Raw genomic sequence first — 16,058 nt, 5'->3', positions numbered from 1 at the left:
TTATAAATTAAAAGGAAACAAATGCTTTTTTTCTTAGCAACGACCCGTCCTACATTTTATTTTCAACTAAGCCGTATACAATTGATTTTATCAGCTTTAAATAGTTCCACAATACGCAAAATATTAAACTAGTCTATAAAACTTTTTAAAAATAGATTTAAGTCCTCAGCTTCAAACAGCTTATACTTAAATTGAAAACTATTACGCACATATTCATTCCTTCTCAAAATTCAAAATGACATCATAAATAATTAATAATAACAATATCAATGATAATAATAATAATAGTAATAATAATGATAATAATAATAATAATAATAATAATAATAATAATAATAATATTAATAATAATAATAATAATAATAATAATAATAATAATAATAATAATAATAATAATAATAATACAATAATAATAATAATAATAATAATAATAAATAAAGAAGAAGAAGAAGAAGAAGAAGAATCTTTATTGTCCAAATAGGCAATTATTGTTAAGTTACAGTTCTTGTAATACGGGAAAAAGTAATTAAAATAATAGTAATAATTATGATAATAATACTGATAGTAATGATGATAATAAAATAATACAAATAATAATATTAATAATAATAATAATAATAATAATAATAATAATAATAATAATAATAATAATAATAATAATAATTAATAATAATAATAATAATAATAATAATAATCAGAAGAAGAAGAAGAAGAAGAAGAAGAAGAAGAAGAAGAAGAAGAAGAAGAAGAAGAAGAAGAAGAAGAAGAAGAAGAAGAAGAAGAAGAGAGAGAGAATGAGATGATGATGATGATATAATAATAATAATAATAATAATAATAATAATAATAATCTCTCTCTCTCTCTCTCTCTCTCTCTCTCTCTCTCCTCTCTCTCTCTCTCTCTTTCTCTTTCTCTCTCCTTCTAGCACAATTTATGTCCAAATTGGCAGATACCATAAAAAAATCAAACTCCTAAAAAACTCAAATCATCCTAAGTCATCGTATATTTACTACCCCTTCGCCTGTTACCCTTTACATGCTACTCGTTGAATCATAATAGAATTAAAATGCTTGGTTTTGCCTTACCCATGACAGGGATCCTTACTCAAGAGGTAACAGTATAATGTTTTGTTCCTTTTTATTTATTTATTTATTTATTTATTTATTTATTTATTTATTTATTTATTTATTTATCCAATGAATTAACTAATTTATTTATTAAATTGTTCCATTACTTTCAAATTGATTTATTTATTTATCGAATCGATTATATTAATATATTTATTCATTTGTTATATTTCTATCAATTTCAGTAGGTGTGGAATAAAAGATAAATAATGGAAATTTGCAATTCTTATAACATTTATTGACCCGGAAGCACCAATATAAATTGTTTTACTATGCCATTATATCTATATAGTCAACTTTGTAAACACGCCTCATCATCATCATCATCAGCATCCATCGTGGCTTGTACTTTTGAGCACGTTGCCGGTCAGTTGTCTCCACGTATTACGATCCTCTGCGGTGCGCATGAAGTCTTCGTTGCTTTTAAGACCACTTTTGGCCATTCTTAGGTTATTTAAATATGTCATTCTCTGTCTTCCTCTGGCTCTCTTTCCTTCGAGCATCCCAGGGCACAATTTATGTAAGAGGACTAGATTTACTTATTTACTAGTCTAGTACATGATTTGCTGGATTTAACATAAACGGAGCAAGTGACAAAAAAATCAGATTTTATGAACGTTTTCTAGTCTCATGACTAGACGTGGGCGTTGTACGGACAGTGACTAATTCGGCTGTCTTGTACTGGTAACATCAAGTTCTCTAGTATACGATGACAGGTACGATACCAGCCTCCATACTTTCAACGCAAAAGATTTCCAAAGAGGAAATTAGCAACACATACGGTGTAGATAATAATTCATTCCATTTCATATTTGAACTTTACTTTCAAATGGGTTTTTTGTTGTTGTTGTTCTTTGAAGCGAGCCCTTCCATTTCGATTACCTGTTTATTCGCAACTTGCGAGGCGATTAGATTCGGGTTTTATTTTAGTTTTTACTCACAAAAATGTAAATGTCTACTCTCGTCGACCTTCACCTAGCTTACAGTTTTTAAAGCGAGTGTCAATAACAACAGGTCACTTTTAGCCTCTGTCATTCGTAATCGAAGTATTTTCCTTCCGAATCGAAGCTCTCTCAATCTAAAAATAGTTGCTATCTTGTCGACGATATGATGTATCCTAGTTACTAGTCTCAGACTATGCTTGAAGTCCGGCCTCAGCAAATGACTAAAGCCTGGGCAACCTTAGTCCGAAGGTGCCTTGATTTCAGTCTGGGACTTGCTTCGTCAGATCATATAAAATCCGATTTTTTCAAGTCCTTGATAATGTCAGAGACTAATATATATATAAGCGCTAGTCCGCGTTCATGAAAACGGGCCCAGATGTTACCAGCTTTTCTATTCCGTCTCTTCTCCAAACATGTCCCAGAAATCATAATTGCCTCTTTCTGATGGTATTCTACCTTTTCTCACCTTCGCCAACTGTCCTCGTTCGTATACTTGTCTGTCCATGATAACCGCAACATTCTTCTATACATCCAAATCTCAAATGCCTCTAACCCCCCAGTACATTCTTTGCAAAAGCGTCCATGTTTCACAATCGTATAAGAAGGTAATTATTACATATGTTTCCACTACTATCATTCTGGTCTTCAGCTTTAGATTGTTGTTTGACACAACAGGACGCATTTTATGAAACACATTTTTGCTTTTGTAATTTTTTGTTCTATTTCCTTTATGGGTAGTGATAGTGCCCAATATTTAAATTTCTTTACTTGTTTGATGGACTCTCCTTTACTTGACAAGTGAAAGGTAGTTTTGTTGTCATTCTTTGAGACCACCATGCATTAGGTTTTCTTAACATTTAGCTTCAGACCAATCTCTTCACTTTTGCTAACCAGTATATCTAAAATTTTCTGCACTTTTTCTGGAGAGTATGCCATCAGATTATCTACCATCGTCTGCGCATCTCATATTATACATATTCTGCCCCCTAAGGACGACACCTTTCATAGTTTTAATTTCTTTGAATATTTTTTTACTGTATAATGTTAAAAAGGTCAGGTGATAAGACGCAACCTTATCTTACTCCCTTCTCCATGTTAAAGAATTCCGATAGCAAAAAATCAGTTTATTTCAAGGCCACGGCTATTGGTCACTGGTCTCCAGCGCCTGTTCGTCAGTACTGACCATGAGGCACCCGCACCTGCTGGACAGTACTGACGAATGGTTGCTGGCGCCTATTGGTCAATATTGAACAACAGCTGCCACCGCCCGCCATTGATCAGCATACAAAGACCTCTTCGCACTTATTCGTCAATTCCTAAAGTATTCCATTAAAAAAAAAATCCCAGGCTCTCATGCCAACTTATCCGATGACACTCAGTAACACTTAGTCACTTAGATAAGTTTGATGTCTAACGCGTTAAATGCCGTTGGGTCAACGGAATGACTCGATGTTTCAAGCCACCATAAGATTCTTTTTATTTTATGTTGTCCATTCTATATATTTATTGTTGTTTTGTTTTTGTTTTGTTTTTGTTTTGCTTTTGTATATTTTCGTTATTGCTTGAATGTTTAAAAAAAGAGAGGAAAAGATGTCATATAATATTTCTTGTTACGATTCTTTTATAATACTTTGTCCATTCTATTGGTGAGGGTTTTTTTAAATCTTTGTTTTGCTTTGTTTTTGTTGTTGTTTTTTGTTGGGTTTTTTTGTCATGCAGGGAAAAATCACGGAAAGGAAGAGAAACTTGATAACGAATAGATTATTCCATTTTTGGGCAGCGTGGCTCAGCGGTACGGTCTTTGCTTCGTACCCGAAAGATACCGAGTTCGATCACCCGCCACTGCGCTGTGTGGCCTTGAGCAAGTCACCTCGCCCTAGCTCGACTTGCGGCGCTGCACTGCGGCTGATGCTTGGGTTATTCCAGCCTTCCCTTGGTATAGACCCTCGATACAAATTTACCATGAATAAAGGGACTTTTATTTTATTTATTTATCATTATTAGAAGAATATACTGAAAATAACTAAACTTGTGAACGCAGTTTTAAAGTACGGCTTCTTAAATCGTAACAGGACTAAAGGACGTGGGTGGGCACTTCATATTCATATTAGTATTAGGATTGATTAAATTAATGCGATGACGTTTCCACGTCTTCATATATTTCATCTCTGCCACTTTATCATTCATCGCCATTAAACGTAATCGCAGTCCTAGTGTCAGACTATATTGATGCTGTGCGTCAAGGTAAAGTGTTCACAACATCCGCCAGACGGATATACCGTACCAACACACAAAATGATGTGTAACCTTAAACTTTATAGTTTAGTCTGGCTGATAGAATTTAGTGAGTAATAATCATAAAAATGGCTGGCTAAAAACAATACCAAAAAGCTGAATGGCGTCAATTTCGTTCCACCAATAAGTTAATGAGGGCTACGCGTTGATTGCCTCAAAACAAAACAAACACAACAAAAACAAAAACAAATCACAATTCCGGGCGAACGACCACGAAAAGTTCTCACTAGTACTGCTCAAGCCAAGGAAGCAATACATAATCTCATTGTTCTATAGAATAATACAACTCTCTTCCTGGTGGTGGTTGAGTAGGACCAAGAAAGCTAGGCATCATTACAACTTCCATTAAGGCATGACCATTTAACAATCAGTGTCCCCTCACAATTGGATTTAGTTATCATCATAATATGATCTCTTCATCATCACCACAACTACACCATCATAAAAGGGAACAAACCTGTGATGTAAAAAAATGGTTCCATTCTCAATTCAAATGTGAAACCATTCTTCCGGAGGATTTGGTACCAACCGTATGTAATTGATTTTCTGGTTTCAGAGTCTTATTTTCTAAATAAATCCTGTCGCCAATCAAATATCATAATATATCCTCTTTTACATCCCGCAATCCTCCGGTATATACATCCTGCTTCTAACTGAAACTTGGTTACATTTACATACTCTTCCCGGGAGCTTGGAACAGGAAGAGTAGGGCGTCACTACGTCTCAGCCCTATTACGATCGCAACTATACTTTCTGTACTAATTACTGCCTCCGCCACCAATACAGATTGCAACTACACACAAGCACTATCATACAGTAGGTGGATATAATATATTCCCTTATCACCTGGACCAGCTCGCCCCTCCTTCCATTGCATCCTAAAATTTGGCAGAAAGTGTTCTCAGAGGTCAGACGGCGCCTCAGATTGGCCGGTGCTAGTGACAAGTTTTATTTTTTTCGACGACAGAAAAATAATTGACAGAAGATGACAGATGTCGAGTGAATTTTAACATCTACTTAGAAACAAATCTCACGTAAACCGACAAAACCTGTGACTAGTATGGGACAGGAAATCCGGATTTATTTGTCGCAGAACAAGTGATTTTTAAAAATGGCATTTTCCCATAATTTTGGCATGGTTAGTGCAGACGCCAACGCCCGTGGCTCGGCAGTACCACAGACCTCTCACTAATCTGTGGTCAGTACTGACCGATATGCACCAGTACATATTGGTCAGTACTGACCCTCGGGCGTTGGCGCCTGTTCGTCAGTACTGACCAGCAGGTGCCAGCGCCCGGGGTCAGTACTGACCAATAGCTATTTCGTTATTTCAATCTTACATTTAATTTGACAAATAAAAACATAAGGGATTGTTTTTTCATTACAATAATAAAATATTACAATAAAGGATCTTGGCGTTATTTTTTATCGATCTCTAAACTTTGATGTCATATCGATATCTGTATTAACCGATCTAACATGACCATGGAAATTATTTATAGAAGTTTTGTCACTCTTGATAAATGTATTTTCTTCTTATCATTTAAGTCTCTTGTTCGACCACATTCTCGAATATGGAAATACGATTGGGTGCTCTATATTCAATAGACAGTCAACAAATCTTGAAAATGTACAACGATGGACTACCAAAATACTTCATAATATACATTAATGTTCATCTAAAGAAACATAAAATTATTTGGAGCTCCCTAGTTTAAAGTACAGAAGAATTCGAGGTCACTTGATTCAAATTTACAGATTGATAGTCAAGAATGATAATATTCGTCCATCAAACTCATAAGGTTCTCTATTGTAACATTTAAAAGAGGAGATGAAATTAAACTTTTCTTCTACAGATGAAATACTAATGTTAGACAAAAATATTTAATGTTTCGTACCACTCACTTCTCGAAAAATATTAGATTCGAAACAAATAATGCATGTTTTCTGGATAGTTTAAATTCTTTGATTGACAGAGAGTTTTATTATGGAAGATATCAATATAACCAATAATGATGTCTTACAATAATTCTTTATCTTTCCATCTGTTTTGTTGGCTTTAATAAACACACCGAGAGATACGCACTCCCTCTCTCTCTCTCTCTCTCTCTCTCTCTCTCTCTCTCTCTCTCTCTCTCTCTTCTCTCTTTCTCTCTCATTCTTTCTCTCTCGCTCTCTCTCTCTCTCCTTCACTTTCCAAAATTTTTTAATATCCGTATGAAGGCGGGTTGGGGGGTGGGGGGGGGGGGGGGGGGGGGGGGGATAAAAACTTTCAGCGTCTCAATTCCTCTGACACCCTGCCCCCTTTTAAACGTAATTGTAACCATCATTTTCAGCTTTGCAACAACCTTCAATTTTCCATTTCCATTACAATTCCTTATTTCATCTCCTTATCTCTTCATCCTTCTTTCTTTTCCCTTACACACACACACACACACACACACACACACACACACACACACATGCCTAACTCTTTCTCAGTCTCTCTCTTCCCACCTTCACCTTTCCCCCTTTTTCCACGTCGTAATTTGATTTTACTATTTAAACATAACATATTTTTTTCTCATTCGTCATTATCCTTGAGTTTTGTCTGTCGTCCGAGGAAGGTCAAAGACCGAAACATTGTTTTGTCTTGTTCCTTTTCATATTAGTCAAGTTCACTAACTTCATTCTTCTCTCCATCTTTCTTGTCACTGTATCACACACTTTTGGAACATAAGATAACATTTGAATCTAATAAGATGTCGGTCATGATCGTTATCGTTGTTTACAATAATTGTCTCTGTATTTGTGATACGCCCACTTTCTTCATCGATTTCCCCACCGCAATTGATTATCGTTGATTTTTTTTATCAACACTTAAGGTCTCTTTGTTTTAAGCGTTGTGGCCAAGTGTTGAAAACATTGCGCTGTAACTTGAGAGGCCTTGGTTCGAACCCAGCTTCTGTTAATTTCTTTTTTTTTTATTGGGCAAGATTCACAATTGAGAACATGGTTGATTCCTGTTGACATCAGCCGCTTGTTTGTTGGGTTATCTCTAATATTGCGTCATAAAATCCATAGGCCATAGCATCTCATGGTGCATTTTTTTCCGTCTTTTAAAACTCATTATGTTAAGAAGACTTGACTGCTGGAAACATTATCTTTATCATGAATTTAGTAAAGACCACTATATAGGGTTTGTCCATTGGGTCTAATGGTTTGTATCGGCCCGCTGTTGCTGTCCTTTTTATCCCCCTAAATGTGCAATTTGATTTCCATGTTATTTTATGCCCTTGTTCTGGATTAAGATCATTTTCATCCCTCCCTTGTCAAGAGTCATAATTTGCTGATAAGGAAGTCTCTTTTGGAATAGGTCACACCGAGCAAGTTTTTCAGCACCGGGGTTTTTTGCCCGGAGTATGGGGGCGATCTATAATCAGGGGCCGTTTTCATGAACGCAAACTAGAGCTTAGTCTTTGATTATCTCTGACTTTAGTCAATGACTTGAAAAATCGGATTCCATGTGAGCTGACTAAACAAGTCCGAGACTAAAATCACGGCAAGTTTTAGTCAATTTGATGAGGCAAGACTTCATGTTTTAGCCTGAGATCCCGTAACAGAAAAACATAGTGTCATAAAATTCCCCTTTCCGGAAGAATGTGTGTCGTTTTTCTCATTTTAATAATATGATCTGAATAGTGAATTTATAGAGCACTGTCTGATCTACAGGACATCCATCAATATTATATATTACTCTCCTCTGGGTGTCCTCTTCCTTATCCATGGGTACACTCCCCAGTAATGTCCACATCTCAGTCTAGGCTTACTCCCCACTTGTGTCCACTTCTCTTAGTCCCAGGTTCACTCCCCGATTGTGTCCCCCTCCAATTCTCCCGGGTTCATTCCCTACTGGAATCCAGCTCCCATAGACCCAGGTTTATTCCCCACTGGTGTCCACTTCCTACAGTCCAAGGTTCACTCCCCAATTGTGTCCACCTCCCATCCCATTCTCCCGGGTTCACTCCCTACTGGTATGCAACTCCCATAGTCCCGGGTTTAATTCCCTACTGGTGCCCACCTCCCATAGTCTCTGATTCACTCCCCACTGGTGCCCTTCTCCCATATTATCTGGTTCACAGCACACTCCACTGGTGCCACATTCCCATAGTCTCTGGTTCACTCCCCACTACCAAAATCTACCGAAACCCACTCCAGTGGGGAGTGAGCCATAGACTATGGGAGCTAAGCAACAATGGCGATTAAACCAAAGACTATGATAGGTGGGCACCAGTGGGGATTGAATAAGAGACTATGGGAGGTGGGCATCAGTGGGGATTGAACCAGAGACTATGGGAGGTGGGCACCAGTAGGGAGTGAACCTGGGACTGTGGGAGGCGGAGACCAGTGGGGACTGAACCCGAAATTAGAGGAGGTGAACATAAGTGGGGAGTTATCCTGAGAGTATCGGAGGTCAGTACCAGTGGGGATTAAACCTAGTACCAGGGAGGTGAACACAAGTGGGGAGTAAACTTAGGACTGTGAGTTGTGGACATTACTGGGGAGTTCACTCGAGGATAGGGGAGAGGACACCCAGAGGAGAGTGAATCCGAGACTAACTGGAGTGAACACCAGTGAGGAGTGAACCTGGGACAATATCATGTCTACATTCTGTAATCTTCGGCATCCACTTCCATAGTCCTGGGCTCATTCCCCACTGGTGCCCATCTGAGATAGTCCAAGGATTGTTTTTCACTGGTGTCCATATCTCATTTTCCTGGGTTTATTCTCTATTTCTTTCTATTATAGTCCCGAGTTCGCTCCCCACCATTGTCCACAAATTGGTGGGTGTTCCGGTTCACTCCCCATTGGTGCACGGCTCCCATAGTCTCTGGTTCACTCCCCATGGGTGCCCACCTTTCCTAGTCCGGGTTGAATCGCCACTGGTGTCAACCTCCCATAGTCCCATGTTCATTCCCCACTGATATCAACCTCACACAGTCCCAGGTTCACTCCATAATGTGTCCACTTCCCACAGTCTCAGGTTCACTTCCCAATGGTGTTAGCCTCGGGTCGTCTCTGGATCACTCTCCATTGGTGTCAACCTCCCCTATTCCCGGGTTCAATCCCAACTGGTGCCCACCTCCTACAGTACCAGGTTCACTTCCCAATTGCGTCCACCTCCTATACTCCGGGGTCACCCCCTACTGGTATCCACCTCTCCTAGTCCCTGGTTCAATCCCCACTGGTGTCGACCTCCCATAGTCTCCGGTTCACTCCCCACTAGTGCACTTTTACATATTATCTGGTTCATTCTCCACTGGTACCAAACTCGCATAGTCTCTGGTTCAATCCCCACTGGTGCCCACCTCATAGTCTCTGGTTCACTCCCCACTTGAGTGGATTTCGGTAGATTTCAGTGGATTTCGGTAGATTTCGGTGGATTTCGGTATTCAGCAGTACCGATCAGCAGACGTTCATAAATTTTGGACGTCTTTTAAAAACTAAATCCCATTACAACTGTTCACAGTTTAGTTCTGGGGATTTTGGTGCTATTAGGCGATTGGACTCTTGTTTAAAAAATTGCCCCTCCCCCATTCCCCGGGTAACCTTTTTCTTTGGTTGGTTTTTTAAAAATAGTTTCGGGCTACTTTGTCATAGATACAGTAAGTGGAGTGGGCGTATCCTGAGTTCACAATCATTGTTTATCATTTGCGATATCATTTTTATGAGTGTATTGAATTCGAAAAGGAGGTGGGACACTAGCCTGGAAAAAAAAAAGGTAAGAAGAAATATTTTCATTCCTCTTGGTTTTGCTTTTTTTTATGCGTTAAAAAGTGCAAATAGCTAGATAAGTACCTATTTGCATATTTGTAATAATTATCTTGAATTATTTCCAGTACTTTCCCATTAACGGGGGAAAATGAAAATCGAACTTTTGTATTGAGCAATATCTACTTAACATACAAGGCGCTTAACAAGGGGTCTCAGGTCAACAGCAACACTCATCAATGAAAGACAAGGTATGACACCTCTAAGCACTATTCGATATATATATATATATATATATATATATATATATATATATATATATATATATATATATATATATATATATATTTGTGCATATCTCAAGTTAGGAACCCTAAGGTAACACGAATTTACTTGTTGATTGTTGATTGTTTACCGATTCATAAGACTGATAAAGATTGGAAAAACAAATACCGTCAACTGGGGTATCTTTGCCTATAGGGGAAACTTTGCCTCTTGAATTGTGGACCAGTAATAGGGAATGAGAGGACGAGAGACCATGCGCACAACCAACATGACGTTCTCTCTCTAACAACTTTTCCGCCGGTGACGTCACAGACTATGGGTGACGTCCAATCAAGGGACGCTACTCTTCCGCTAATCTCATTCCCTATAGATTGTTCAGTTTTGTAGGAATTATTTCCTTTGATAAAAAATCACGTCTTTTATCGGGTGCAATAACTGAAACAAAGCTGAAAGTATTCAAAATACTTCAAATTCACAGAGGCAAAGTTTCCTATTGAGGTAAAGTTACCCCAGTTGACGGTAATCAGATTTTAGGTTTCACAATCACATGCTCCAATAACCAAATTGAACTGAATTGGTGATGAGCTAGAGAAGTTTGATGACTGTGCGCAGAAACAGCAAACTGTTACACCACAACTATGCGGCTATGTGTTCTAGTGGTATGACACTCGCTTTCGGATCGGTAGGTCCTGGGTTCGAGCCTCGCTAGGCGCATAGTTGAGTCCATGGAGAAGGCTTTTTACGCACATTCTCTCACCGTAATCAGGTGTAAAATGGATACCTGGCCGTTAACAGCGTTGATCTGTCCGAAAAAAAATTGTATTATCGCCTAACAGATGTCATATCCCGTCCTAAATGTTAAATGTTGCTGTTAGCTAGTGACTCATTGTACAGCGCTTTGAGCACGTTAAATGGATATTGCGCTATATAAATGCTCAATCTTTATTTATTTTTTTACAGCAAAATGGTCATTGGACCGAATAGACCGATGTTAAAAGTTGGTAACATTTGATCATTTATTTCATAAATAAAAATACATGAAAATGAATAATAATATTATAATCTCAATTTCATGTTCAAAACAATAAAGTTCCCTCTTTAATTATATCGTTTACTAAGTAAAATAAAAGTGACTAATTAGACATTCTCACTTTTAAATCAATTTCAAATAAAAGGTTTTCCCCTTTTAAATTAAAGCAGTATCACTTTCAAATCAAATTTCCAATATAGGGGGTTTCCCTTTTATGATACAGAAGTCTCACTTTTCAAATTAAGCCCAAAATATAAAGTTTCCCCTTTTATGTTAAATCAATCTTATGAAGTTGACGCCACTCAGGTCTTTGTTATTGCTTTTTGCCATCCGACATTATGAGTAATTATCAGTATATTGTATTAACCAGACTATAAAAGTTCAAGGTAACACATAGTTTTGTGTGTTGGTCCGTTTTATTTCCGGATGGCAATGTTGTGAGTTTCTTAGTCAAGCGCACATTATCTATAGATAGTTCGAAGATGACGTCACTCGGGTCTTTGTTATTGTCTTTTGCCATCCGCGTTTATGAGTAATGCTCACTGAACTGTATTAACCTGACTATAAACGTTCATGGATACACACAGTTTTGTGTGTTGGTCCGTTATACTTCCGGATGGCAATGTTATGAGCTTCTTAGCCAAGCGCATACTATCTATAGACAGTATAGGCTTGGCTAAATAGCTCACAACATTACCATCCGGAAATATAACGGACCAACACACAAAACTCTGTGTAACCATGTACTTTTGTAGTCTGGTTCATACAGTTAGGTGAGAATTACTCATAAACACGGATGGCAAATAAACAAAAACAAAGACCTGTGTGACGTCAACTTCGTTCTATCTATAATTGATATTAAATGGAATAAGCATGTTGTGTGTGCAGCTTTCCTATTTTCATGAGATTAACGCAATTCCTTTTGCATCTGTGCTATAGTATTCTTTACTGTGAATTCATTATTAGACTTTTAAATATCTGTGAAATTTTATGAATTTTGAATATATAGTTCTACAATATTTATGATTTTGTGCCAAAACTTATCGACATATTTTGTTATTTTACTCTTAATCGAGGTGTGGATTGTTTACAATAAAAGTACTGATTTAAGTTCACGAAAACGATTTTATGTGTACATTTATATTGACGGGGGAATAGATTGTTTGTAACGAAGACCATTTTATGTGTATTTTTATATCGACTGGAATGATGACAACTCAATACACACGAAATCAAATGATTGAAATAAAAGAACACGCCACTATTATTGAGGAAAAATTACTGAATGGTATTCTCGATTTTAAGATATAATGTAAACCAAGGTATTTAAAACCAAAACCCGGAATAAGGGAAGACGTAGACAAATCACACAATCACGATGTTGGCAATTCCATGACCTCGTATTAAACCATATTAGAAAAACATCATATTTATGTCATCCATCGCTGCACACATGGAGGGAGGAGAGGAAAACGATGTAATTAGAAATACATTTCATTGGCACAAAGTACAATCAAAGCAAAAGACACTGAAATAAACAACCACTCAGATGAAGAGCATAACAAAGTAACACAAAATAATCAATGTGGTGATATAATATCACCACCACAGCGACCGCCACCGCCATAAAAAACACAGCGACCTTCGCCATCATCACACCAACGAGCATCGACATCGTTATCACCACAATGACCTCCAATATCATCATCACCATCACTGCGACCACCAACACTATCATCACCACTGCGACCACTACAGTGACTGCCGACACCATTTTCACTATACCGACAACCAACATCATCACCATTACAGCACCATCATCGCCATCATCAATACCGCAACCACTAACACCATATACACGACAGGGGGGATAGAGACAACAACAACGACATCACCGAAAACAACAGCAAAAAAAAAAATAACAACAGACACAACAACCACAAGAACAGACAGGACAGCAAATACAACGGAGACGACATTCCAGGTCAAAATCGAAAACTAACAAAACAATACATCATCCTGTCTAAATTTCAACTTTCTGAACGCAAGATCGGGCGTGAACAAGGCTGCTCTTATCCGGGACCTACTTATCGATGTCCACTGCGACTTTCTTTCTATCGCAGAGTCCTGGTAAAATGGCGACCCCGACAATGAATATTTCCCCTCCTTACATCCAAGATCTAACCTCTCCTTTTTAACCAGTGTGAGCATTGAGATCTGCTGACTCTTTAATGCTTAACGTAAGAAATTTTTTTAACAAATTTAACAGTATACCTTTCTGTACCAGTGCCCCTCTGTTATGGAATAGCATAAGTATTTAAACTAGACCCAGCCCTTCATTTGAAATTTTGAAAAAAGATCTGAAAACGGATTTTTTCCATGCCTTTTAGTCCATTAAAAAAATTCTTGTAATCTTTAACCATTGATTGTCACTGCAATCCTTTTTTTATAGCTCCATATGCACCTATGAGTTGATGAGTTGAAGTGTGCGCTTTATAAATACTTCATTATTATTAAAACAAACTTGTATCAGGAGATTAAAGAAAAATTTCCTTACGTAATAAAAAGAGTTATACGTTAAAATTTGGTTCATGTGGTCTGCTGGAGAAATAAAAAGCATTTCAAAGCACACTGAGCATGGTGAAGCCGTGGATATGCTATATTAATATTGATGTTTATGTTTCATCATTTATTATGGTTAAATGATATATGTTGTTGAAAATTGTTTACATCATTTTACATTGATTTTCATCAATTAAGCCACAATATTTGTTATTTCCAAGTCATTCACCTTGGTTTTCTGATAACGATGTTTGGAGAAGTCTTTCGGGACTTGCATCACTATGAAGTCATTTGAGCACCAGTTAAAAGGGAGACGATAAGATAGACAAAATGTTTAGATCTAGCCAGCATTACATGCGCCAAAGAAAAACATAAGACATAAACGGGTTTAACTCACCAGAAATCAGGAGCAGATTAAAGAGCAATATATACATCTATATCATTGTTGCTGGTCTGAAAACAATAGAATTCCTACAATGACAGTGGGAATACAAAAGGACACACCAAGAGGGTTTACAAAAGAAACATTGTATCAAGAGCCTAAAAATTACATGGTCAATAATAGAGAGATGATCTACAAATGAAATAATTTTCATCTTTCATAAAAAATATTAATACATCTTTCCCTCTCTGCAAAAGACCCCAGACAGGGCCCGGGCGAAACCAACTGGCAACATTCTGAAAGTAAAGAAAGAGAAAAAGTCACATTCTCATGGAAGGGAAAAACGATTTAGGGGGATTGAATTGCTCTGTCGTAGACAGATGAAGACATTGTTTTGTCAACACCGTCCAATATTCCCCCAGTTTTAGGGGAATTCCACCCACCGATTGAATATAACGGTGTTATAAAATGCCAAAACATCAAGAAACATACACTTTATGTAAAATAAATAAATTAAATGAGATATAAACCCAGGAGCTACTCAATGTCATTTGACTCTCTCTTCGTCTTTGTTAAAGAAAAAGAATGATTATTTTTATTGATTATTTCCCTTTAACAAAGACAAAGAGGAAAATATTCTCATACAGATGTTAAATTTAAAACGGCTGCAATTGTTTTTCCCAACAGCAGATTTCGGTGGATTTTTTATGGGAGGCTCAGAACATAGTCTAGATTCATCAGAATAAAAATTAGCTTGGTACCAATTTCATCCGGGTCAAACCCTAAATCTACTGGACTATAACTCGACTACATTTTTAAAATAAAGATCTGATAAATAAGGCCCCCAGAATTTACTAGTTACTTTTAAAAGGGAAGAAATGACGAATGGTTTAATATTATATGAATAGAAAGATTATATTTAATGAAAGTACTTTTCTTATAAATGAATAGCAATCACAGTTACAAATGAGAATATTATGGTGATATTACGTAACTTATGCGATCTTCCTGAGATGTGATAATGTTATGCGAACTTCTGAGGTTCTACTTCCATCAGAGAGTACTTACAATTCCTGCTTGTCAGGCCCGGATGATAAAATCTTGACAGCAATGTGACTGGCAAAGGTGACCAAGGAAGCTCCGGCGCCTTGATGGCTGAAATCAAATGTAGTGAAGTGCTCCAAAAATGTTCGAGAGTAAGATATAGATCTTGAAAATATAGATAATATGAGAAGTGGAATAGTGTGGCCGTCAGGAGTAAGTTCTTGAGAGAAGTGAGTAATGAGGATTGAATCAATCCGCTTTTATAATAAGTGGCTGAGTCACAAAAGGTTGAAAGAAACGTATTCACTAATTTGAAATTAATTAAAAGGCAAGGTTATTAAAAGAATGGTAGTCTTATATTAGAAACTAAAGTTTTTCTAAGCCTACCGAAGTAAAACTGGACTGAGATGAACTCTGTTCTTATGTTTGTATTACAAAAATAAATTCGAAAAATAAAGGTGAATCATAGCAATGTGACATGGTTAGAAATGAGATTTATTACAAAGTACTTTCAGATTAGATCAAACACATCCAGCAACCCAATCACAGATGTGTGGACAGGAAGACTCTTAACGGCTGAGAAATTTAGTCCTGTGGATATTCAACAACCAAATGGTGGCAACATCAATTCAGATCA

The 16,058-nt window shown here is 37.1% G+C and overlaps 1 protein-coding gene and 1 long non-coding RNA gene across 4 annotated transcripts in view; one reads left to right on the top strand and one right to left on the bottom strand.

Moving 5' to 3' along the window:
- The first annotated feature begins 6,636 nt into the window (after nucleotides 1-6,636).
- LOC144970404 (uncharacterized) overlaps nucleotides 6,637-16,058 on the top strand; it is a 20,398-nt gene continuing 10,976 nt past the window's right edge. For all 3 annotated transcript variants that reach the window (XM_078909999.1, XM_078909996.1, XM_078909998.1), the window contains exon 1: nucleotides 6,637-10,128. The gene's annotated coding sequence lies outside the window, so the exon portion shown is untranslated. The remainder of the gene's footprint in view (nucleotides 10,129-16,058) is intronic.
- The window catches only part of LOC144970405 (uncharacterized), a 2,667-nt gene continuing 1,004 nt past the window's right edge, over nucleotides 14,396-16,058 (bottom strand). Inside the window, exons 2-3 of the long non-coding RNA XR_013644947.1 lie at nucleotides 15,446-15,532; nucleotides 14,396-14,673 (exon numbers count right to left, since the gene is read on the bottom strand). This is a non-coding gene — a long non-coding RNA (uncharacterized LOC144970405). The remainder of the gene's footprint in view (nucleotides 14,674-15,445; nucleotides 15,533-16,058) is intronic.

The sequence above is a fragment of the Berghia stephanieae genome, chromosome 4, assembly GCF_034508935.2.
Source record: "Berghia stephanieae isolate SIO BIC M18660-M18661 chromosome 4, UCSD_Bste_1.3, whole genome shotgun sequence".
NCBI classification, from domain to species: domain Eukaryota; kingdom Metazoa; phylum Mollusca; class Gastropoda; order Nudibranchia; family Aeolidiidae; genus Berghia; species Berghia stephanieae.
The sequence above is the reverse complement of the archived record's forward strand: the minus strand, read 5'-3'. Positions and strand labels throughout refer to the sequence as shown.